We start from the raw sequence: 26,529 nt of genomic DNA, 5'->3' as shown, positions 1-26,529 counted from the left end.
TCTGAAACCTCTCTGCTGTTTTTGAGTCCAGTGATAGGTTCCCTTAGATACCCAGACTCTAGACCAAGCAGATGGCTCAGTATGTTTTCCCCTACCCCCTGCCCCGCCTGAGGGTGACAATGCCACTGGTTTGCTCCTGCCTCCCAGACAGTAGATGTTGTCAGCAGCCAGCCCCCTCTACTGAACATTCTCAGGGAACAACTTGGAAGAAGTAGCATTTTCCAAAACCCCCCCAGTGCAGATCCTTCTTGCTCCAGTCGGGTTCTTTTCTGTTTGCGTTTTACACACACTACCCCTTGCCTGGTGCCCATTCTGGGTCAGTCCCAAAGTGTCTCTGTGTCTGCTCTGCCTAGAGCCATATGCCTCTTCCCTGGTTATAAGTATCCTGGGCCAGAGGAGGAGCAGAGCATCCACCTGACTTACCTGGCTCCTGGCCCTGATAATCCCAGGAAAGAGGAAAGAGTAGGGATTCCAGCTGTGCATACAATGCCTGCTGAAGAGGTCGGGCCTAGGGAAAACCATGGAGGAAATGCCATATAGCCCTTGCTTTCACATTCTCCTGTGAGATTAGCCACCTTCTTATTTTGGAGAAGACCAGAACACCATCTGTGTCTCTAAAACTGTGCTCCTTGGGAAATGGCCGTGGCTTAGTAAGTCAAAACTACTTAGTCCCTCTTAGCCTAGAAAGCAGCAGGCTGCTGCCTATCTTTTATCTAGTTTCCAGCCAGTTCGGTTTGTGTTGATGGATTTGTAGGGAGAAATGGGAAAGGAGGTAGCAATGGGGTGAGGTATTTGGTATTGCGATGAGTATCCCAGGACAGATCACCACCATCAGTGCCAGCCCAGGTCTAAGGGTCATGAGCTAGATAGACCCAGCAGCTCTGTACCAGGGAACTGCCTAGGCTCACCAACTAGGCAGAATGAGCACAGTACACTTAGTGCATGATCTTAAACAGGGTGCTGAGTCTCTCATCTGTTCTGTACAGAGTGGGAATCTGTCCAAGTTTGCTTTGCTGCTGTGGTAAAGACCAAAACCAAAAGCAATTTGAGGGAGGAAAAGAACTTAATTCAGCTTACAGTTTACAGTTCACCATGAAGGGACGTCAGAGCAGGAACGCCCATGAGGAACACTGCTCACTGGCTTGCTCTGTGGCTTGCTCAGCCTGCTTTTTTATACAACTCAAGACTACCTGCCTAGGGATGACACCGCCCCCAGTGGACCGAATTCTACCTCATCAATACCTAATCAAGAAAATGCCCCACAGATTTACCTACTGGCCAATGGGTGTTTTCCCAGTTAAGGTTCCTTCTTCCCAGATGACCTAGTTTGTGTCGAGTAAACAGAAAACTAGACTCTCATGTATCTAGTTTGTAGGATGGTCAAATGGGATGAGTCAAGCTACCAACAACCCAGCAGGTTTGGCCTTAGGAAATGCTAGAGTCCACGTGTGGCTGCTCCTGTGGGAAGGAGGCCTCCAGGGAGGCTATGAGCAGCTAGAGTAGTGAAGTTGTACATGTATCTCAGAAAGTAGAATGGTTGCCTAGCTCACATGAGGCCCTGGGCTAGTTTCCCGCCCACCACGTAAGAACAGGCACAGTTTCACACATCTATAATCCCAGCCTGGAAGCTAGAGGTAGGAAGATCAGGAAATCCAAAATCATCCTTAGCTACATAGGGAGCTCCAGGTCAGCCTGGGCTACATAGGATGCCAAACAGACAGACACCTAAGGGCCCCGCTCTAGGAAGTCGAAGCATTGATGAATAGCCAAGCCACTGTGTTTATACGTCCAGGGAGAGGAAATGAGCCCAGAAACAGAGACAGAACATAAAACAGAGCAAGTGAAGCTGGGAAAGAGAACCCAAGGGCTTGGGGGCTCTGAGTGCAAGGGCAAGGAGTTCCAGGGGTGGAGGGAGCCCCTCACCCTAAGACACATTAGTCTGGACTTTTTCTAAGAACATGGGGCAAGAGCCATGAGGGCAGCTGAGGAAGCACATACAAAACCAACATGGACAGACTACGGCCTCAAGAGATGAGGGCTGGGCTCCTGAGACCAAACAGAGAAAAGGAAATGTCCTACATTCGGCAAGAAACTCTACATCCCTCCCCACACACAAAGGTCCTGGAAGAGAAGGGCAGCCACTGTCTAAGAGCCTGGGCCTAGAGGTACACCTCCCTAAGGGCCTGGGCCTAGAGGTGCACCTCACTAAGGGCCTGGGCCTAGAGGTGCATCCCCTAAAGGTCTGGGCCTAGAGGTGCACCCCACTAAAGGCCTGGGCCTAGAGGTATACCTCCCTAAGGGCCTGGGCCTAGAGGTGCACCCACTAAGGGCCTGGGCCTAGAGGTGCAGCCCCCTAAGGGCCTGGGCCTAGAGGTGCACCTCACTAAGGGCCTGGGCCTAGAGGTGCACTCCCCTCCCCCAGCAGGTGACCACAGAGCTTACCTCAAGCCTGAGCCATGTGTGAGTCCTTCCTGAAGCTTCTCAGAAAAGAAGAAAGTGAGACAGTTTAGTAGCACAGCTGAGCTGGGCAAGAGGAGTTGACTATGAGCAAGAGGCAGCTAGTTATGGGGAGATCTGGCTGCGGAGGCAGGAAGCCACAGTTCTAGTTCCAGTTCCAATGCTCCCAACATGGGGTGGCTTGCTGGTCTTTTCAACCCCTCTGTTTTCTCCTCTTCAAAATGATAAGGTCAGATATGCAGACTTCAACTCTTTTTCCCCCCTATCTGTAGCAGAACTGGGGTACAGTGCGAAACTACAGTACTAGCTGTCTCTGAAAGCCTTGCACCCTCTCATGCTGAGCTTTTAAAGCCCAGGGAGACACAGGCTTGGATGGCTATCATGAAGAGTCCCTAGGTAGGCAACAGACCCATTCACAGTACCTGTTAGAGCTGTAGCTCTAACCAGGGGCTGACGAGGAAGGAGCTGGCCTTAATGCTTTTAGAAGGCAGAAGGGAGGCCAGCCAGGCCCTGAGCTCCAGGGTGACAAATGTACTACACAGAGAGGCCAGATGGATGCCCCCGCCTTTGGCACTGAGGCTCCTCCAAGAAACACTGGGCTGCTTTTCATGGCCTGGATGGCTGCAGGCTCCGTCTCTCCCCGGGCTCAGCCAAATCATAAATCTAGCCTGCCAGAGGAGCCGGCTGCCCTGACCCCAGCCCTGTGCCTCTCCACCTTGGCCTTGCCTCATGCCAAGATGTGATCCAGGCACAATAACACAAGGAAGGACTAGGAGCCTATCTAGGCTTTCCAGTATGTCCTTGATCCAGAGTTTTCTCTTTCGACTTTCTCGTCCTTTCTTCTTTTGATCTCAGATTTTGTCACATGGTTTTACCGAGACCCCAGTGATGGCCAAAGGGCGAACTTGACAGATCTTAGAACCACCATGAGAACACACCTCTCTGTGGGTCTGTTGGAGTGTTTCTAGAAAGGTTTACAGACCAAGGAAGACTAACTAACCCATGTGGTTGGCACCATCCGATGGGTGGTTGGCACCATCCCATGACCTGGAGTCCTGGACTGAATAAAAAGGAGATAGTAGACTGTATAGTAACATTCATCTCTCTCTTGGTTCCTGACAGCGAATGCAGTGGGACCCTCTGCCTCAAGCTGCTGTTCCAATGACTCCCCCACTACCATGGTCTGTACCCTTAAACCTTGAGCCAAAGAAACCCTCCCTCCCTTACATTGTGTTTGTCAGGTGTTCTGTAGTAGTTCAGAAAATGACTGACGCCCCTCCCCCAACACCCCCCCCCACCCACCCCCCCGCATACCAGCTTCCTCAACTATTTAAGGGTTTTGTTTTGTTTTGTTTTTTCAAGACAGGGTTTCTCTGTATATAGCCCTGTCTGTCCTGGAACTCACTCTGTAGACCAGGCTGGCCTCGACCTCAGAGATCCACCTTCGTCTGCCTCCCAAGTGCTGGGATTGCTTGTTTGTTTGTTTGTTTGTTTGTTTGTTTGTTTTATTTAAGGGTTTTAAGTCCCACAGAAGTTGAGGAATCCATTGAGAGCTAAAAACTCAAGTATGATGGCTGGTCTTACTGTTGAGTTGGTATAATTAGAATCCTATGAGTAGGGAGCCTTGATTATAGCATTGCCCTGATCACCTAAGCAATGTGGGGAGACCCACCCCAAACACTGGTAGCACCTTCTACAGCAGTTCACATTTTGAAAGAGTGTGGAGAAAGGAAGATTAGCTCAACTGGCCCTCCCTCTTAAGTTACCCTATCTGTGCGGACTCTTTCAATCACAGCAGAAGCAGCTGCAGTCTCACTTTCCACTGTGGACTAGGGACCATGGCTCTCCAGGAGCCTCTAGGTTTCTGGTACCACACTGAGGATGCTTCAACTACAGGGTTCTCAGCCACTTGGGCGAGAGGCAGCTGTTGGTACTATTTTGACATCAGCTGATTTAAGAAATCCTTTTATGACACATTTTCAGTCTGTGCTTTCAGAGAACCCTAATACACCAGGACTGCTCCTTGCCCCTTGTGGGCCTAGGAGGGGACCTGAGTGACATCCAGCCTCCCATGGCTCTGTGGCTTGCCTGGTGAAGGCCCCTCAGCCAGAGATGCAGAAGAGGTTCGCTACTCTGACTCTTGGAGGGCAGGCAAATACATCACCAAGGGAGGGGTTTGTTTTTTCCTCAGTTTACCTTCAGGTCATGTAATCCCTCCTTTATTTACATTGGCAGGCAAAGTAGCATTTCCCCTCTGCTGAGGCCCAGAGTCTGGTAAATTCCCTATGGCACATTGTATGGCACTCTATGGTTTGCAGCCAGCTCATGTGCCTTCCCACAGGGATGTGTTAACATCTCCATTCTCACATGTAGGAGCCAGGATCCACAGGGCCTAATTGTCCCAAGGTCACAGCCATGTGAGTGGCAGAGCTAGACTAGGAGCCCCAAGGGCTTCTCTCTTCCTGCCAGGCTCTTTCCTCTATCCCCCAACTCCCCTCTGCTTTTACCATCCCCGCTGCAACCCCTCCCCTCCCCCTCCCTCCACCAATGATGTACTGTAGACCCACTTGAGATCAGAGCTGATGGGGCCTCAGGATCTCCTCACCTCACCCCCTGTAGTACAGGAGAGGAGTCTGGAGCCACATGACCTGGCCAGTCCTCAGGCCTCTTCCCCCCCCCCCCCACCTCCTCCAGGGCTCACGGTGGCAGTGGGAGGCCCAGGGGGGTAATGGATTTCTTAAGCCATCCTGATTTTATTACTTGAAGCATTTCTAGGGCAAGACCCAGACAAATGCTCTCTCCTCCTCCCTTCCTCTGCAGCGGAGAGACTGCATTTCTGCATAATGCTTCTGCCCCATTTCCCTGAGAAGGTCCCCGCAGCCAAAGTTACAAGCAGTCCTTGAGAATCCTTGAGAAGTTCACAAGCTCATGGTCTCCAGCACCGGAGTAAGAGACCCTGCCCTTCCCGGACACCAAGCAGGATTCAGAAGCCCAGGTTAATCATGGTCTCTCATATTAACTCTTGACCCAGGATACACACAGACTCAAAACTCCATGTCTTATCATTAAACTGGTCATGGGGTTCCAATTTCAGCTCAGTGGCACAGGCCTATAATTCCAGGGACTCTGGAGCCTGAGACATGAAGATGCGAAAGTTGGGGCCATCTTAGGCTGGACCAATAGGTTTAAGGTCAAACTGAGCAACTGGGTGAGATTCTATCTCAAAACAAAAAGTAAAAAGAGGACTAGCCCGTGCTTCCGCAGCAAAGTGCTCACCCAATATGAATAAGGTTGAATCCCAGTAAAACATAAGCATGCATATGTGTTTATGTGCTCTCTCTCTCTCTCTCTCTCTCTCTCTCTCTCTCTCTCTCTCTCATCTCTGGTCTCTCACTAGCCAGACATCTATCTCACTGGGTGGAAGAACACGTAACGATGCTACAGATGTTAGCGGACCATGACAGAGTCACCCCCATCCTCTCCTGTAGAAATTTCGTCCCTAGCCCTTTCCTGTCAGTGGATTCATTAATGGAGGACAGTCAGCCACTTTACTTCCTCTGATGTGTGACTTTGTTCCTAACTCCTGGCCTCCTTCAGTCCCCCTTCAGGTAGGAGGGTAGGAGACTGTGGCTCTTTGTCCCTCTTCTCAGGGCCCCATTCATTGAAAGCACACTTGCAGTCTCATCGGCTCAACTCATTACAAGAAGTAGAGATGTACTTCTAAGGCCTTCATTATCACTTAATTGTGTTTCCACTAAACTCTCATTAATTAGCTGTTCTAAAGCTGTCAGCACAATTAAATAGGCTCATGGACTTGCAGACTTTAAAGTAGAAAGGCAACTTTAAACCTGCCCAACCCTTGTGTTACAAACCAGGAAAGTAAAATCAAATGAGGGTTAAGTGACTCAGCCAAGGTCACACAGCAGCTGGTGATGGAGTATGGGCTTGACGCTCACAACAGAGGCCCAGGGGATCTGCCAAGGGCCCCTTCCCATGCCACTACTTTCCCAAGGGAAGGAAATGCCACCCCTCAGCCTCTACCACCAACCGCTCTCCAAAGGAGTTGAGGCATGCAAGAAAACGTGAGTGAAATTTTAAGCACATTTCTAAGAACCCACCATGGATGATAGCATGTGTACCTGAGCCAGATGGCGCCCAGCTGTATGACAAGCTAATAAGCCTCAGGTCCCCTGAGAGTGGGGACAGCAAGCCCTTACCCCTCCTCCCTGAGGGGAGCACTGAGACAGGATTCATGGAGCTAATGACTGGGCTATGGCACCAGCAGCAGGTGGCATGCAGGCTCTGGACCTCCACGTGGGCACCCTGGAGCAGGACCTCTGGAATGGCCCCAAAATCTGCCTTTAAAAGAAGGCTGCAAATATATTCCCCAGCTCTAAGGAAGAGGAGCAAAGTTAACTAATGAAAGGAACAGATGAGCAGCCTCCTGGAAGACTTAATGGAGCTAGGGAAGGAGGGAGGAGGGAGGAGAAAGGAGGGAGGAGGGAGGAGGGAGGAGGGAGGTTGAAGGTAGATGCCAAGAAGGCAGGTGCACACAGTGAGGACAAGGTTCTCAGTCTCTTGGCAAAGGACCTTTTGCTCAGGAGACAAATGTCTGCCATGACAAGATCCACCTGAGGCTAGTGGGAGGTCCCAGGCTGATTTAGTTCTTACAAAACCAAATAATAGAAAATGCTTTAGAAGGGCCTGAGAGATGGCCCAGTGCTTAAGAGATGGCCCAGCAGTTAAAAATCACACACTCGCTTTTTCTGCGCTCTCGCTGGACAAGTGAGCAGGGACGGCCTCAGGATGCAGAACAACACCGGGGAGTTTGTGGACCTGTACGTGCCGCGGAAATGCTCCGCAAGCAACCGCATCATTGCTGCCAAGGACCACTTGTCCATCCAGATGAACGTGGCCAAGGTTGATAGGACCACAGGCCAGTTTAAAACCTATGGCATCTGCAGGGCCATTCGCAGGATGGGCGAGTCAGATGATTCTATTCTCCGATTGGCTAAGGCTGATGGAATTGTCTCAAAGAACTTTTGAGCAGAAGAAATCGGGAATTTGTTACAAATAAAAGTTTTAAGTACCTGCGGGGGGGGGGGGGAATCACACACTCTTGCTTACAGAGGACCTGAGTTTGATTCCCATCATACCACATTAGGCTGCTCACAATTGCTCATAACTACAACTCCAGGAGATCCAGCACCCTCTTTGGGTGCCTTGGGAGCATCCAGACACATGCACACATGCACACACATGCACACACACACAAATAAAACTTGTAAAAAATGCTTTAGGGCTCTTAACACACAGCAGGCAATGCCACCAGTGTTTTACACCTTCCAACAAGTCTAACTGTGTGAAAAATGAGAACACAGAGGCTAGGAAATCAAAGTCACAGGCACAACGAGCGAGCTTCCCCCAACTATCCCCACACTGAGCCTGTCATTCTATGGAGGTGTTCCTGCTCAGGGAGGGGATGGCACGGGACAAGGAATGGTCTTAGTATTCCCGACCACCAAGCTGACTGTAGCTCGAGTTCCCTGGTCACCCTGACACTGTCAAACTAAATAACAAAAAGAGTTTCTCAAAAAGACTGATGGTGTTTTTTGTGAAAACCGGTGCAGTGTGCATATTCAAAGAGGTTAATACAAGGCAGAGGTTTTGCCATCTTTGTTTTTTGAGGAAAATGAGGAGGATCGCATACAATGGATCGTAGTGATCCTTAGTCTCAAAGCTTAGAATCAAGGTTGCTCAGGTTCGGTAGCCAGAGTGTCACCAGTCCATGGCTGAATAGTTACTAAGCTGATTTTCACAGGAGCATCTTCTGCATAACTTCTCTGTGGCCTCTAGGCAAGGCTGTGGCTCTGGCAGAGTCTCTATGAACAGTTCTTGTTATTCTATACATGTGCACGATTTCCTCCACCACTTCCCAGGTCTATTTATCCATATATTATTTGGTTTGGGCTTGACAAAAGTGATTCTGATAATGTTTGCATACAATGTATGAGGAGTTAGTGGAAAACTGCCTGAGGTGGGAAACAAGGGTGGACTGAGCTCAGAGGGCTAGTCAGATGGAAATGTGCTGGCTGGGTCATTGGAAGGTACATCTGGAGGAACAAGGTATATTTTTGTGTCTAAGAGCCTCTCAAGACACTAGTAGCCCACACCTTTGATCCAAGCACTCAGGAGACAGAGGCAAGAGGATCTCTGTGAGTTCAAGGTCAGCTTAGTCTACAGAATGAGTTCCAGGACAGCCAGAGCCACACAGAGAAACCCTATCTCAAAAACAAACAAACAAACATGAGCCCCTCAAATTCCTGGGTGCTGAGGGGGTGATCTCATGTGACTGTGAATGTGGGATTTCCCATTTATCAGCCGATCTGCACTCTTCTGTCTCTCACTCAGTAGAAAGCAGAGCCTGGCCACAGCTCATAATCTCTGGCCATAGGCTTTTCTGCAAGGCTGGGCAGCAATCAGAACTTCATAGAGTAGATAAGGATGAAGCCAAGAACCAAGACCCATGTGCTTTCAAGAAGAAACTACCTACACCATGTTTTTAAACCTTGGGTCGCAGCAGAAAATCACAGGGCCACAGAGCCACAGCTCTCAGAGAGCCCCTGTTCCGGGCACAGGGAAACCCCTCCATCTATCATCTAATGTGCTGGCAGGCCCATGGAGGACCTTTAAAGCTTTCTGTCTTCATACTCTACCCTAACCCTATTTCCTCTGGCTTTCCTCTTCCCTCCAGTCTCCCTTCAGCATGCCCAGGAAGCAAACACACAATGTAGTTCCAACACACTAAGGAATGCATTCAGACAATAAGTTAAGTCTATATCTACTCCTTCCCTTAAAAGTCCTCGTCTGAGAACACCTGCTGCCTTCAGCTTCCACACCGAATAGCCAGGCAAGATACTTAGTGATAGGAAGATCGAGCATTGCCAATCTATAAAGCAGAGAAAAGCAATGGTGTCCTTTGGGCATTTATTGGGTAACAAGCTTATGATAATATTAAAATTCTACACAAAATGAATGCCGGATTAGCTGCGTCCCACAAAAGCAAGTGGCAAGGAGATGGACATGCAATGCCGTTTTTCAGAACAATGTCAAAGCGTTCCATGGGATAACTTCTATCTTGTTTTAAGTGAGAAAGATTAGCCTGATAAGCAGAGTTGTTGGATACTGAATGAGGTCCATAGCTGAGCTGTCCAGCTATCCTTAAAGAGACACTGGTGGGTCACAGGGGTAACAGGGGTCACAGGAGACATCCAAGGGCAAAAAAAAAATGTGAATGAATCACAGCCATGGAGCACTGAGGAGAGAGCAAGGCGAGAGGCTGAGAGCATGGGTCTGAGGACGCCAAGGTCGGGTGCACAGGCATGGTATCGCAGACAAGGAACGCAAGGGGAGCTAACTCTTCTATTAATCCGACATACGGCGTTGCCAAGGAGCTCTTAACACTCCTGACAGAGCCAAGGGGATGTGTCTCCTCAGAAAAAGACCTGCTCCGAGTCCCGCTGTGCAGCTAAGCATCTTGTGGACACGTCTGAAGTAAGAAACTCCCTGGTTTCACAGTTCATTTTTAGCTGCAAAGCTTGCTGGAGCTGACAGAGAGAGGCAAACTCCTGCTTCCACCGGATTGGAAGAGCAAGCACCAATTAGCTAAGTGAGAAGCGTTGACTGGGAATCCTGAAGAGCCTTAACATGATGGCAAATTGCAGTTTCTCAGAGGAGAGGGGAGCAGCAGCAGGGGGCAGAGGCAGCCCTCCCCGCGCCCCCCAACCCCGTGGGGTCCTGCCACCCTGACCTGCACCAGTAGATCTGAAGGAGTTATGTTTCTGAGAGAACATTGGAGCATTTGTTTCAAAAGTATTAAAAGAAAGGCTCCCTTTTGTGCATGGGGTTATTTATTTATTTTTTATAAAAAGGATTCGGGGTGTCAGTTTAAAATTTAATGTGTTAAGAACCAGTTATGAGTGGAGAGGTGATGCTTGCCTTAAATATCCCAGTACTAGGGAGGCAGAGTCAGGAGGATCTCTGTGAGTTTGAGACCAGCCAGAGTGAATTCCAGGACTACACAGAGAGACCCTGTCTCAGAAAGAAAGAAAGAAAGAAAGAAAGAAAGAAAGAAAGAAAGAAAGAAAGAAAGAAAGAAAGAAAGAAAGAAAGAAAGAGAAAGGGAGGGAGGGAGGGAGGGAGGGAGGGAGGGAGGGAGGGAGGGAGGAACCAGTTATGAAATTAAACTCCATGTAAATCCAATGGCTGTTGGTCTTTTATCTGTAAAATGGTAATAACCCCAGGCCTGCGACACGGATGAAGTGGTACTCTGTAAGCTAGAAAGCAAACACTGTCTAAAACAAAAGCAAACAGAAAGTCAGGGCTGCGGCCAGCCGTTGCCATCCCCCAGTATACAGCGATGGCCCAGTGAGCACAATCCCCAACAGCCACCCGCCCCATGAGGATTGCTGCTCTGCTGATAGCTTGTAGTAAGTCTTTAACGTTCCAATAAACCTGTCTTGGTAAAGAGTGGCAAGCATAAATGCAACCCAGAAAATACGCAGACTGCCGATGCATGCAGATGGCTAAATTCAAATCCATCTGTCCTGTGGCTGTCCAGAGAGTGGGCACTATGGGGAGGGGGGAGGGGGGAGGGGGGACTGGAGGCCTGGAGGAAGAAGCCAGCCACTTTCCACCTGGAAAACCTCAAAAAGAGATAAGCCCCACTCCAAGATCAAAAAATGTAAAACCTGGGGCAAGGGACATGGCTCAGTCAGTAAAGTGCTTGCCATGAGAACACAAGGACCTGTGTTTGGACCACCAGCACCCACGTAAAAGCCAGGCATGGTAATTCAGTAATCTAGTCCATAACCCCAGCTCTGGGAGTGGAGACAGATAAAACTTCAGACTTGCTGGCTAGCTAGTCTAGACAAACCAGGCAGTCTCTGGGTTCAGTGATAGACTCTGCCTCAATAAATACGGTAGAGAGCAACTGAGGAAGATATCCAGTGTCAATCTCTGGCCTCTATAAACTCACACACAAGCTCACAAGGCACACACATGAAAACACACACACAAACACATGCACACACACACACATACACACATGCTTACACACATGCACACACACACACATGCACACACACATACACACATGCTTACACACATGCACACAGAGTAACAGTGTGCAAGGAATAATTCCTCAGGGGTCCCCCAGAGCCTGCTAACCACAGATCCCATTGGGCATCTATCACTGGGTGTGCTTTCAAACACAGAACCCCAAACTTGATTCTATGCAAAATGCCTTAAAGCCAAAGCAAATAGAGTAATTCACAGGTGAGGTCCCAGGCTCAAGAAGTTCCCACAGTTCAGCTTCTCCATCGTTCTCCTGTTCCAGCTGCTAGAATTCTGTACCCTGCCACTTGTCCCCAGTAGGCTCTTCCCATCTGAAGCTCTCCAGGCTATTGTCTGGCTCCCCGGAGCAATCAGGGCAATCTGCCTGGTTTGAGTGGCGTCTGGTGGTTCCTCTGCCAGAGAGGAAGAACTTTCCTAGAAATTGGTCAAAAACCTCTCCTCGGATCTCTTTAGTTAAAATTACGTCAGTCTCTGAGAAATCCATGGTCAAGCAAAACAGCAGGGCTTGTCACGGTCAGGGCCACCTCCTTAAGCTGGGGTCACACCGCACTCAGAATGGCTGCGGTACAAATGAGGGGCATGAAGTACTAAGTTTGCCCTATGTATAAGAATTCTAGTTATCCACTTAACAATTGTTTATTGGGTTTTAGGGGGGGGGTATGTGCAAGTGCTGTGTGTGTGAAGGTCAGAGGGCAGGTTTGGGGACTGGTTCTCTCCACCCTTTCTGTAGAGACGGGGTCTCACTGTCCCGCCTCTGCGCTGTGTACTTCGAGATTCACGAGCTTCAGGGTAACTCTCCAGGCTCCACTTGCCAGGTTGCCATAGGGGTGCTGGGATGGCAGATGCTCACCACCACAGCCCGCTTTCTCTGTGGGCTCCAAGCAGCAAACTCAAGCTGTCAGGCTTTCAAAGCAAGAACGTTTACCTACTGAGCTATCTCCTTGGTCCCAGTTATCTACTTTCTAAACCCGTGAAATAAATGCAAATTAAAAGCGGAGATAAACTGGCTTTAGGCAGCTACGCCATATCTAGCAGGAAGGGACATCCATCAGCAAGAAGTACAGCTAAAAAAAAACCTAAAAAGCAGAAACAAAATCCTCGAGCCTCATGAGGCCATTTGGTATAAGCACATTGTCCCACACGCCCCAGTGAATTATAGCCTGGTACATTAATTAAGGTTTCTAACATCCCTTGGGGTATCCAGGAAAGGTTATGTTTATGCTTATATTACTCTATTTAAAAAGGCAGGGGTACATGGGATACATTTTATAAAGCGCAGATGCAGTGGCTGATGATTTTAAAGTGTTGCTGCTTTAAGGGGAAAATCTAGGTCTAGACAACTTCAAAATCAGGAAGGACCTAGCCCAGCCTCTCCGGAGAGCTGGGATTTGGTGCTGACTGCAAATGATACCCAGGGCAATAATAAGTCACTGCTGGACTCCCCACAGACTCCTTCTGATGAAGGAGATAGATGGCATTTCCTTGCTGGGTCAGTCGGCTGATTTTGGATGCTATGGGAATGGTAGGTATCTGTTTCATACTGCTACTCTTTCAGAACATATGGATTCCCAGGCCCCTCTAGACCTAGCAGACCCAAATATCCTGGGTAGGAACAGAAAGCTTATCTTTTATGGAAGTTTCCCTAGTAAATCTGATGATCAACCCTACCATTACCTCCCTGCGGATCCAGAATATTCTGTAGGAAAAGCTCTCTGGACAGGAGAGCCAGGGCCTCTTGGAACATTAAGAGGACATCTCTTTTGCCTCTGAGAGAGAAGGTCAGTATAAAATGTAGGGGCTCTGGAGATATGCACAGTTCTGTCCCCAGAGTCCACTACAAGCTCTCCATTAAGTGTCTTTTGCTCAAAACCATCATTTAGCTGCAGTCAGACCCCACTGCTCCCCCACACACCCTCACTACCTGGAAATCTCTTCCACCTGATCCCACCCCTGACAGTATCTGGGTCATTGGAGAAGCTAGGGATGTCAGACCTGGTCCCACTATAGCCAAGAAGAGCACAACTTATTAAATGACATTGTGCTAATTTCCATGTCACAGGATCTTTGTGCAATTGATTTCCCTAAGTTGTTCACTTTCTATCTAGTCCTAATTTGGGGTGTCAGAGAGGTGAGAAGAGAAAATAAATTAGGACATGAGGAATCCTTGGGGAAACAGCAGCTGTCCCAGAGACAAAATGGAAGTTAGCCTTGAGGGAGGACTCTGTAATCCTTACTTTTTTTCTAGACAAGGGAGAAAGCAACGGTTGCCCCTGAAACACTCCTACCACTGAGCCCCGACTCTTGTCCTGTAGAGGCTTTTTTGACACCCGCTCTCTCATCAGCTCATGGAGTAGACCACCTCAGGCCTTTCCAGGTTCACAACAAATGTGCCCATTCCATCAGCCAGACAGCGCTGTCACTCATAAAGGACTGCCGTGCACTGGGTGCAGCTGAGGGAGTGGGTCATCCTTTTTGGTGTCCCCATTGCCTAGCTAGTGTTGCCAAATGTGGCTCAGTGGATGTCCAGTGGGTGATATGTGGACCGAGTGATGGGAAGAGATAAAGGAGCAACAGTTGATAGGAGCCAAGATGAATGACTAAAGACAGTCAAGAAGAGAAGAAGAAAGTCCTTCCTTCAGTGGCTGCCTCTGTCTCCCAACAGTGCTCAGATACTAGTGAGCACTATCCCTACTGATGATTAGGTAACTACTTTCTAATATGTTCAAAATGCATGCAGGAGCAGCAGCACTGAGGGACGTCTGAATGGCCAAGAACACTGGCTGCTCTTACAGAGGACCCAAGTTCGAATCCCAGCACCCACATAGTAGCTTACAACCATCTGTAACTCCAGTTCCAGGTGATCCAACATTCTCTTCTGACTTTCACTGGCACCAGGCACACATGTGGCACACCTATCTACATACACACAAAACACACAACACACACGATAATTTTTTTTTTTTTGAGAAGACAGGTTTTCTCTGTGTAGTCTTGGCTGTCCTGGAACTCACTTTGTAGACCAGGCTGGCCTCGAACTCAGAAATCCACCTGCCTCTGCCTCTCGAGTGCTGGGATTAAAGACATGCACCACTACGCCCGGCCCCGATAAATATTTTTAAACATTGAGTGAGAGTTGTATTGTGAGCATGCATATTTATGTGTGTTTGGGCACACATGCACATTGTTTCTTTCCCTCTCCTCTGTGTGTGAGTGAATGGGTACATGTGTGCATGTGTGCATGCGTGCGTGTGTATGTGTTTGTTGGAGTGTGTGCAGGTATGCATGTGTGTGCATATGTATGTGTGTGCTCACTCAGGTGCATGTGTGCATGTGTGTGTGTGTACATGTGCATGTACTCTTGGGTGCGTGTGCACGTGGATATGTGTGTGTGCATGTGTAGAGACCAAAGGGCAATTCAGGTATTTTCCTTTGTCACCGTCTGCCTCTTTCTCTTTCTCTTTCTCTTTCTCTTTCTCTTTCTCTTTCTCTTTCTCTTTCTCTTTCTCTTTCTCTTTCTCTTTCTCTTTCTCTTTCTCTTTCTCTTTCTCTTTCTCTTTCTCTTTCTCTTTCTCTTTCTTTCTCTTTCTCTTTCTCTTTCTCTTTCTTCCTCTTTCTCTTCCTCCTTCTCTTCTCTTCTCTTCTTCTTTTTCTTTTTCTTTCCATTTTAAGACTTAATGTGTGTGTGCGAATGTGTGTGTGTGTGTGTGTGTGTGTGTGTGTGTGTGTGTGTGTGTATACAGTATCCATGGAGATTAGAAGAGGGCAATGGATCCCTGGGACTGGAGTTACAGGCAGTTGTGAGCCATTTGGTATGGACGATGGGAACCAAACTCAGGACTTCAGCAAGAGCTGAAAGGGCTTTGACTGCTGTGCCACCTCTCCATCCTTCCCTTTGTTTTAGAAGACTGGATCTCTCACTGAACCCAGAACTCATCAATCGCCTAGACTGGCCGGTCAGCAAGCACCAGCAATCCTCCTGTCTCTACCTCCCCGGTGCTGTGATTAAAGGTATGCTATCATGCCCAACTTTTTATGCAAGTGTCAAGTGTGACAGGGTGTCTGGGATCCAAAATCAGACCCTCATGCCTGTGCAACAAACACGTTGTTTACTAAGTCAGCTTCTCGCCTCCTGATTGGGTAACTTTCAAAAGTCATCCTAGCTTCATAGAAAACGATGCCATTAAAGCTATGTCACATTATTTTAAATAGAACATTGAACACAGTCAACCTTTGTGCCACGGTATCATTTCCCTTTAACAGCTTGCTAAAGAATTTGCTTGGTATGATTGTTGCTGGACTACTGATGCTAAGACTGAAAGCTGGAGACCGTATGCTCGGCTTAGGACGACCTACAGCTTCCCAGAGGGTCCCGAAGGCTGGGATGGCAACTGTGTCTTTAAACAAGGGAAGTTGTGGGCCTCTCTGTTGAGCATCCTGGCCTTGGAAAGCCAGGGATGCCCCAACCACAGTCAGCATGGTTCCACGTTAAGACCCTGCCCCTCCCCCACAGGCTCTCAACACCACCTCTCAGGAAGAAAAGGGCAGCTGCTCAGAGCCACAAACAAGCCCTCCCACAGCTGCAGCTGCATTTCCAGATAGTCCCCGCCTCTCTCTGCATCCCGGGGCCTGAACTATAATGGAATAATTGGAATAAGATATAAAAGAGAACTTCCCACCCAGAGGAGCGTGAGGAATGAGAGGCTGGTAATTTTTAGACATAAAAGAACACTCCCACCGTGACACCCTTTCCCTCTAAGCACTGGACAAATTGGCAAGCCAGTACACACTCTTGAGCACACCCCCCCCAACATACATGTGTGCTTGTGTGAGCGCGAGTGCACACACACACACACACACACACACACACACACACGCACGCACGCACGCACGCTCGCGCGCGCGCGAGCCTTACTGTTACCCACTTCTTTTTTTTTCCATTTTTTATTAGGTATTTAGCTCATTTACATTTCCAATGCTATACCAAAAGTCCCCCATAACCCCCCCCCACTCCCCTACCCACCGACTCCCCCTTTTTGGCCCTGGCGTTCCCCTGTACTGGGGCATATAAAGTTTGCAAGTCCAATGGGCCTCTCTTTGCAGTGATGGCCGACTAGGCCATCTTTTGATACATATGCAGCTAGAGTCAAGAGCTTCTGTCCCATCCTCTACTCTTGGAACCTTGCTTCCAGGAGCAGAGGAAAGCCAAAGGTTCTCTGTGTAGCTCCTGGAACTTCTCTGCCAAACCCCAGTCCTCCTTTATTATGATAAGACAGACGCCATGTAGCAGAGCCACGACATCTCTTTGGATGACTTCCACTCTAGCTCAAGCCCGTGGCATCTATCAAACACTTCTCCATCCAAACTCAGGCTTGTCCTTCATAGACAAAAAAAATCAAGTCCAAACCTAGTCCACCAATGCACAGTCCAGGTAGGCAGCTGACTAAGGAAGACACGGTCATATTCAAGCCTCTCTCAAGTGTAAAGTTCAGGGTGCTCCCGTGAGGACAACTATCCAACTCATTGATGAGGAAGGGCAAAGCTGATTCAAAAGAGGATTTGAAGAATGATGGTTTGTTGGGACAACCATGCAGAAGAAGTATGCAGAAATAACTCTGAAACAGAGACAGAACTGACCAACATGCTTCAGGGCGGTAAAACCCTGAGGTATGAGCTCTCTTTCCTTCGGCCTAGAAATCATCCATGTCTCTCTTAGGGAAAACACGCATTTATTGTGTGCTTTGAGCCTTGACATCAATAAGCGAACATCTTGATTCATAAGGTCTGATCCTAATCAGTAGCAAAACTGAATATCAAAAAGCATTCCTCTCATGCCGGGCCGTGGTGGCACACGCCTTTAATCCCAGCACTCGGGAGGCAGAGGCAGGCGAATTTCTGAGTTCGAGGCCAGCCTGGTCTACAAAGTGAGTTCCAGGACAGCCATTGCTATACAGAGAAAACCTGTCTCGAAAAAACAAAACAAAAAACCAACCAAAGAAAAAGCATTCCTCTCAAACTAAATAAGCCTTGGGTGGACCTGGAAGTGTTTCTAGGCACTTGGTTACCCCTTTGCCTCATTCCTAAGCACTGGATTTTTTTTTCCCTCAAGACCCATCCTTACCTTCAAGGTGTTTCTAATATGTGGTAAGACAAGCCTGTTATAAACGACAGTAAAGCAACCCCTTTCCATTTTTGCCCCTTTTGTTCGATGTGATAATTTAACTTTATCGGACGAGATGCACAATGAGATGTCTATAGACAAAACTTCATACCTGAAATTCATTTTAAAATACGCCAGAGAGGCCTGGAGAGATGGAAGCGCACTTCACCGAGCCTCACTCTCTGAGTTTGATTCTTGGGACCCACGTGGTGTAAGGAGAGGAACGACTCCTACAGATCATCTTCTGATCTCTGCTCTCATGCTAATGGTCAGGCCAGGACAGCATCTTAGGTGTTTATCAGCTTCCACACACGTAAGGGATTTATGGGCTCATCATATGACTTACTGAGTTCACTGTCAAGTCTGCCTTTCCTGCTCAGAAAACAAGCTCCAGGAAGCAGAGTTTCTGGTCAATTCTTTCCCCTCCCCAGCACTGGGGGAGCAGCTGGTTCCTGGGAGCACACAGTAGGTAGTTGACAGCACCCCACAAAAAGGGCCACTGTGTCTGCCTTGGCTGGGGACCACAGGAAAGAAGGAACTCAAAGCAGGGACAGTTCATGAAGACAAGGTGTGAGGGACACCAGGAAGAATTGGGTTTTCCTTCCTTTCTTTTCTTGCCCCCCTCCACCCTCCCATCCCACTCCACCCCCAAGATAGGGTCTTTATGTGTAGCCCTGGCTGTCCTGAAACTTGCTTTGTAGACCAGGCTGGCCTCAAACTCAGAGATCTGCCTGCCCCTGCTTCCTGGAATGCTGGGATTAAAGGCTTGTGCCACCACGCCTGGCCTTTCTTTTTGATGCTAGGACTTGAACCCAGGACCTCTCAGGAGTTAAACACCAACCTCACACAGGGCAGAAATTTTGAGAGTTGGGTGCCTGCAGTGTGGACTCTGAGTAGTTATATAACAGCAGTGGTGTGCACTACACCTTGGACAACCTGGCAGACACGAAGAATGATCCTCCCAGACCAGAGAGGCAAGGGAAGGCTTGTGGAAAAGGGCCGGCTGGGTCTGGTTAGAGGGAGAGGAGGAGAATGGTGGTCATTCAAGCTCCAGGATGTGACTGCAGTCTCCCATGGGTCTGAGTTTCATGCTCGAGGGTGGGGACCCAGACTTCGGCAGGAGTTGGAGGGACTGCAGTCACAGAGATAGCACCTTAGATTCTCTGAAGGTGTACCTCTGATGGGGCTCTGACTGCTGGGGTCGGGGCAAGAAACCATAGCCACCCAGGCAGCCTACTCCGACAATGCCACCCTGTTTTCAATGAGATTGCAGAAGGCCTGAGCCAGTGAGTGGGCTTGTGGCTGGGCCAATGCCTTGCGGGCAAAGCCGCTGGCAGGAAGTCAAGGCTCAGAGGTTCAGTTAGAGATGAAAAGGAGTTTTTAACCGGACACCTATCAAGTATACCCACACTCTCCTCTCCACTCCCTGGGGAGCTGTGTTAGTCAGACACCCTCCTGCTTTCCCCTCCACTTCCTTGCCTCCATCTTAAGTAGTGTTAGAGAAGGGTCTGTGGCTGACTCGGGGGTAATACTAGTTTGAAGCCAGCCTGTTCTACATAGTGAGTTCTAGGATAAGTAGGGCTAGGTGGAGTGACCCTGCCTCAAAACAGAGAGGAAGGAGAAAGGGAGGGAGGGAGAGAGGGAGGGAGGGAGGGAGGGAGGGAGGGAGGGAGGGAGAGTGAGAGAGGGAGAGAGAGGGAGAAAGAGAGAGAGAGAGAGAGAGAGAGAGAGAGAGAGAGAGAGAGAGAACTACAAAGTGTTCTTAAAGTCCTGAGGGGTTCAGATCCTCTGCCTATACTGGAAATATAAAATCAGGAGACTCTGGAAAGAAAACATGCTCTGCACATGTACTGGAAGGAGGGTTCAGGGGTAGTGAGAATTGGGTGTGTTACGGTCTTAGCACTAATAACAGCACACAGCGACTGAGGCAAAGGGAGGCTAAGTCTAGAGTCACGTTGTATACAACCCACTTGTCCAGAGCCTAGTCGTCCTGGGACGTGTGGGTGCTCCAGACAATGTCTGGCTAACAAAACAGTAAGAGGCGTGTGGCAGGCCTCGGAGGAGGACTTGGAGAAGGGAAGGCCTATAGGTCTTCTGTGAGAAATGGCACTCTGTGGAGCAACACACTGGCTGAGAGCTGTCAGACCCCTATAGCCAACCATAATCCTGGGCAGCAGTGTTTGCTTTCAGGCTCCTTTGCATCCACGCGATGTCGGAGGCGGCGGCAGTGACCTGGTGTAGAAATGTGAACATTTTTTCACATTTCAAGCCCTTCCCCAACACACCTGACTGAGACCAGAGACCCTGGTTTCTCACTTCTTATTCTGAGATGTAAATATCAGCAAACAAGGAAAACGCTGGAAGCTCCCAGACTGTCCACTTGTCCCAGGATGCCCACTTGTTCCCTGCTATCCCTGAGAATGCCAGCGACCTCCCGGCACCAGCTTCCATCAGCATCCACTGTCACTCAGCTAGAAGGACTGACTTGGTCCTGAAGCCAAAGTCACAGCTGGCGTGGCCATGATCAAAGCCACTGTGCATCCACTGACAGCCCCTCAGCCTGGACTAGGTGTGTTGCCACAGCTCCTGAGCCCTGAGAGCCGCCAGGTCCCTGAAAACATTTCCAGCCACGCTATGATCACTTCACAGGATTTGAATTTAAAACCAGCTGGGATTTTGACAAAAATCCCAACAGAAGAAGACGCCCCCGCCAAAGGGAATCAAACAGTTTACCTGGTACCTCAAAGAATGGTGCACCCATAGGCACCAGCCAAGCAGCACCCCGCCCACATCCACATCCTCTTAAAGGAACCTCTCTAAATCTCCTCACCAGCTGTCTTAGTTAGGGTTACTGTAGCTGTGATGAAACACCATGGCCACTGCAACTAGCAGGGAGAGGGTTTATGCAGCTTACACTTCATCAACAAAGGAACCAGGCCAGGAACCTGGTGGCAGGCAACCAGGCTGCATATTGATTTGCTCAGCCTGCTTTTTAAAAATTATATAGATAAAATCCAGGGCCACCATCCTGGGGATGGTACCACCCACAATGGGCTGGACCCTCTCCCATCAATCATGAATTAAGAAAATGCCCTAGAGGCTGGAGAGATGGCTCAGTGGTTAAGAGCACATCATGAGTACACTGTCACTATCTTTGGACACACCAGAAGAGGGCATCAGATCTCATTATAGATGGTTGTGAGCCACCATGTGGTTGCCATGAATTGAACTCAGGATCTCTGGAAGAGCAGTCAGTGCTCTTAAACTCTGAGCCATTTCTCCAGCCCGAGTTCATCTCTCAAAACCCACATGGCAGCTCATGACTGTCTGATGCTGTCTTCTGGTGTGCAAATGTAAGTACAAAAAAGTACTCATAAATAAACAAACAAATAAACAAATATTTAAAGAAAAGGAAAGAAAAAGGGGAAAGCCCTACAGGCTGGCCTTTAGCCCTATCTTCTGGAGGCATACTCTCCACTGAGACTCCTGTCTCTGGGATGTCTCTAGCTTGTTTCAAGTTGGAATAAAACTAGCCATGACTCTGTCACTAAGGCCAGGAACTTCCTTGAATATGGGAACACACAACCTGTTCTGGAGCCTCTTGACAAGCGAACAGACCCAGAGGTCAATACTGAACACAAGTAAAAGATAATAGAAAGCCCTCTTGGCTGCAGAGATGGCTCAGCGGTTAAGAGCACTGACTGCTCTTCCAGAGGTCCTGAGTTCAATTCCCAGCAACCATGTGGTGGCTCACAAGCATTTGTGATGGGATCTGATGCCCTCTTCTGGTGTGTCTGAAGGCAGCTACAGTGTACTCATAATAAAAATAAATCTTAAAAAAAGAAAGCCCTCCTGTGTCACCTAAAGCTGTCTCCTCATCCTCCTTTGTCAGTGAGTGGACAGAGGGATTCAGGGAGGCAGAGTAGAATCTGGGGCCAGTTACTCAACTACTGGGCCTCGCTTTTCCCATCTGTAAGATGTGAGAGCATCCTGTGGCCTGGCCTCCTGGAGATTAGGGAACTTGTGTTTAGGGGACAGAGTATGTGGTACACAAACCTTCTAAAGCAATCGCCCTAGCCCCGCTTCCTATCACACACAGCCAAGCCCATACTCATGCTGGCTCACTGGAGAGGACCTGACTGCCCAGATGCCCTGTGCATATAAAAGAAAAGAGCTGAGATCTTCGTACAGGATTAGACTACCTGGGACCTGTGTGAACAAAGCTCCAACCCAAAAACTGACATCGTCATCAGCGAGAACACTCAGGGCCACCGGGTCCCTGACAGGTCCCAGCTATGCAAGGTTACTAGAGGATTCAGGATGAAGCCAAGGATACTGCCCCCGGGGAGGCTATTGCAGGGACAGTCTAGAGTGTGAGAGAGAGGAGAGACAGAGGAGTAAGAGGCAAGAGTAGGGAAAAAAAGAGCATGGGTCAGTGCTGGCTGAGAAAGCACTTCCTGGGGTCAAAGGGCAGAATGCATCTGATTCCAGTGATATATCCTCACCAAAAAGCACCTCTTCCCTTAAATGCTTGAACCTCTCCGCTCTGTGAGAAGAGGTACTAAGCTTCTCTCCCATCACAGGAACATCGCTCTGTTCAGTACCTCATGCTAACCTCACCCACCAAGAGACTGCAGGCTGTCTCCTCCTCCTCGGAGAGACCCCACATCAGAGGACAAAACCAGCTTAGGTTCACTGTGACCTGGCCTCGAGCCTACTTACTATGGACATGGGATGGTAGACAATCCTGAGTATCATCCCGGAACAAAGCGTCTACCTTCTTTGAGACAGGGTTTCTCATTGGCCTTGAGCTCTGCCATGGAGCCCCAGGGATCTTCTGACTCCAGCTGCACATTGTGGATGTATCAGGTGCATCCCGCCATGACACCACACCAGGCGCTACGGTGGGGTATGACCCTGGTCCTCACGCCAAAAGCTACCCTTAACTTTCCTCCAGTGTAAACCCCTCTCCCTGCCCATCTCCTCTCTTAGGCCTTTCTAAGGAGCTGAGATTAGCTCACAGTAGATTCTCACACAAGGTAGCTTCTCTTTAAGAATATAGGTCTCATCACAATTGTCCCCTTCATGTATTTGTCTACCATAAGGCCAGCTTCCCTTCTCCCTCTGTGTCCCCTAGCCCATTTTCCCTTCATTAGGACCCCTGGAAGTGGCCAGAGCATCAAGCTACCAACAGAGAGCTTCAGTCACAATCAGGAAGGCTTTCACCACAGATGACCAGGGTGAGAGTGAGTCGCCAACATGTCCTCCTGGTTCCTACTCTTCCTTAGTTAGACCCAGGCCTGCCCTAAGGAAAAGAGTTTCTGAAGTGAAAAGGTTCCAGACATTTAGCCCAGTGTGACAATCTCTGAACAATCCTCTTTCACAGCAGGACAGGGCAGTGAAGTGTAATTAAAGCCACGGGTTAATTAGTAGCAGCAGCCATCTTGCTGCCTCTCCCTCCCTTAGGAGCCCCTGAGATGTCGGGCTGTGGGCGCCAATATGGAAGACCTCCCTCCTCTTTCCCTCACCCCCCTCCATCCCAGTGCTAAGAGTTCCTTTCCTGCTAAGCCACAGCAGAATATCCCCAGTGGCCTCAGATCCTCCCCACAAGCATACTGAAGAGTGGGGGAAAGGTCAAGGTCCCAGTAAGGCCCTTAGGGGTCCCGGGGCCTGAGAGAGGAGCAGAGCTGGAAACCCATCTCCAAGGAGGAGATAGTCTGAGGATTTGTTTCCACACAAAATCCTGTAGGTGGAACCAAGGAGGCAGGCAGGCAACAGGACAGATGAGGCTGGAAGGAGGCAGAGAATCAATCATCACAGAAGGAGGAGAGAGCAAGAGCAGGGAGGCAGCCAAGGCACACGGCTTGAATGTCCAGCGTTCAGTCACAGACAACTGAACATCTCCTTAGCTCAGTGGTCAGCCCCGTCTATAAGATGGGGTAATAAAATCCTATCTACCCTTAGGGTTTTTTTTTACGAGCTAAAATACATTCGGTTTCTACAAACTCTCAGAAAACTAGGAGATCCTCACACACTCTAACTCTTCTGGAAACTGCTCAGACTCCTTGGTCTTTCTCAGAGTCCCGCTTTCGCTGTTCTAGTGGCCTCTAGGCAGACACAGCCCCCAGCCTTTCACACTGGACCCTACCTGACTGGGCCTCCTGTCCCCGGCTGTGTGCAGACTACACCTCCCTCCTGCCCACTGTGGAGACTGTTTTATTCCTGAGATTCGCCAGGCCTCTTGCAGGTGACCTGCTTTACAGAAGGAAACATATGTCATTCAACCCCACAGTAATCCTGCAGTGAGTATCATGGCCGTTTCGCAGGTGAGGAAACTTGAGTCTTCAGGAAGAGAAATAAGCTGACCTAAATCACCGAGTGGGGATTCAAACCCAGGCTTGCGAGGCTGCCGGCTCTTTAGGCCACTTCAAGCGGTTTTTACAGCAGAGCATGAGGCTTTCAGGGGAGCACCCCTCCCGGATCCAACCCAGCTTTTGAAGTACACAAAGCCAGAGCGCAGGAACCACCTGCCTAGGCCTAAGATGTCGGTGATGGTAGATCCAGCTGCTTCTCTGTCAGGTCCTGAGTTATCCCTTGCTTCATCTTATCTGTGTGATATGAGACCCTTTGGGAAGGAGACTAAGAGAGCAGTCCAGGCACAGGAGGGCCACAGCGAGGCTGGCAGGGACACCAGAACCTGATCTGCTCTGAATACAGCAAGCCACTTGGCCCAGGGAAGAGTGAACATGCAAACGAGGTTCCAAACAGCTGTGGGGGAGTCTTACAGGGGTCCTGACAGGATCTTGGCAAACCCTGTGGGTGGATGGGGGTAGGGGGAGAAGGGTTCTGACAGACCACTGCAACCCTCATTTCCAGAGGTCTGAGGTCATTTTTTTGCAAACCACAGAACAGCGAAGCCAATGTGCTGCCTGAGAAAAATTTCCTGTGGAGACTGTTAATGGAGGGTGGTGGACTCTTGGACAGGACACTGAGATCACAGGCAGACAGCTCGTGTGCTGTAATGAAGTCCTGTCAGGCAGAGCTCATCTCTTCCGTTGACGGGGTCACTGTGCTGCAGACGAGGGAAATGGGGGTTTACTCAGAGAGCCGCTCTTGAGCTCTTCAGAAAATGATGTGTGCAAGCCAGACGAGGAAGCTGGAAGGTGGATGTTAGCAGAACGTGTCACAGCTGTATGACCTAGCCCTCAGGGTGCTTCCCAACAGGCCTTGGAAGGAGAGAGGAGGCCCACTATAGAGCTCCAGCCTACTTCAGTGTCTTATCAATCCCTTGGATCATCAACACACAGGAAGCGGCGCACGCCAGGAGCAACAGCAAAAGAATCCTGGATGCCAGAAACAGGGCCTACAAGATCCCAATCAGCTGGAGAGAGAGATGCAACTGAAGTGGAGAAAACGAACCAGGGAAAAATTGGAAAGTTCCACCCGAGACACCAAAAAGCTACAGCATACTCATGGGGCGAATCACATGCCCCCCTTGGAATCATATTCTGACATCTTTAGCCCCCAATATCTCAGAATGGAGCTTTATTTGAAAATAGGATTATTGCAGATTGAATTACATGGAGTCATACCGGAGAAGGGTGAAGCCCTCACCCAATGTGAATGGCGGTGCCCTTATAAAGAAGGGAAATCTGGAGACAGATGCATCCAAGTAGAGACCAAGGCAGAAATAGACTAGATCTTCTCTAAGTGAAGAAACACTCAAGACTGCCAACTAATACAAGAAGCATCAGTAAAGTCCTCAACCGCATCCCTGCAGAGAGCATCAACCCTGCCCGTACAGGACCGCCAGCTGCTCAGCCTGTGACACAGCACACGTCTGCTGTTTGGTCCACCCGGCTGGTGGTACTTTGTTATGACAAGCCTAGGAAGCCAAAGAAGCTCAAAGACTCAGAAGATGGAGCTCTAACAGCTTACGGTAAAGGGACCTGGGAGATGTCTGATGATTGGCTAAGGCCAATCAAACCCAGTAGTGCTGTGGGGCTGCCCAACAGCAGTCAGGTCAAACCAGAAGCTACCTTAACGAAGAGTGTGGTACCTGGACTGGTCGCCCCCACCCACCTGCCTGCTCCTCCCCCCTGCAGAACCACAAAGATGGGAGATCTGAGAGTCCTGGGCCCAGATATAAAGAGACACTTCAGAAGATTAAGGAAGTTTGGGAAAGATGAGAAGCAGAGGAGAGGGGGTGGAGCTTGCTGGAGCAATCACACAGAGACAACTTCAGAGGGAGAGAAACTGACTGTGGACTGCCTACGAGGTATTATAGCAAGCAAACAAACAAATCAACCGACCAGTCAAACACCTTGTACCTATTAAGAGAACTGAGCTTTCTATTTCTGAAGTATTCAAGATTTTTATCACTTTTGATCGTTCCGAGAAGGAGCCATTCACATCCCTGCTTGGCTTGCTACCAACGTAGGCCTCTTACCTGTTTAAACTTAGAGGCCACCATGAGACGTTTTGCCCTCAAGACTTTTCCCAGTTGGCCTCAGCAGATTAAACTTCTTCAGGCAAGAAGTCAAGACTTGGATGTGACTTGGTGAGACTGGAAGGAGGAAACCGTGTATGTTTCCAGGAGGGAGAAGGGATGAGAACCAACCAGCTCTGGCTTTCTCCGTTCAGAGTTGGGAACTGGTACTTTTAAATCAATCGAGAGTATGAGGATAGAGTTCTTCTAAGAGCACTTGCCTGCCATGCACAAGGCCCAGCGCCTCGAAGTAAAAGGAAGTTAAACTCATCCAACTTTCCGGAGCCCCACA

General features: G+C 49.2%; 1 protein-coding gene and 1 pseudogene across 7 annotated transcripts in view; one reads left to right on the top strand and one right to left on the bottom strand.

Annotated features, from left to right (window-relative positions):
* Window positions 1–26,529, bottom strand: part of Sema5b (sema domain, seven thrombospondin repeats (type 1 and type 1-like), transmembrane domain (TM) and short cytoplasmic domain, (semaphorin) 5B) — a 123,108-nt gene that overhangs the window by 83,442 nt on the left and 13,137 nt on the right. The gene's annotated exons all lie outside the window — the stretch shown is intronic.
* Window positions 7,221–7,550, top strand: Gm5963 (predicted pseudogene 5963; annotated as a pseudogene).

This window comes from Mus musculus, chromosome 16, assembly GCF_000001635.26.
Source record: "Mus musculus strain C57BL/6J chromosome 16, GRCm38.p6 C57BL/6J".
NCBI classification, from domain to species: Eukaryota; Metazoa; Chordata; class Mammalia; order Rodentia; family Muridae; genus Mus; species Mus musculus.
This window is presented reverse-complemented; position numbering and strand designations above follow the sequence as displayed.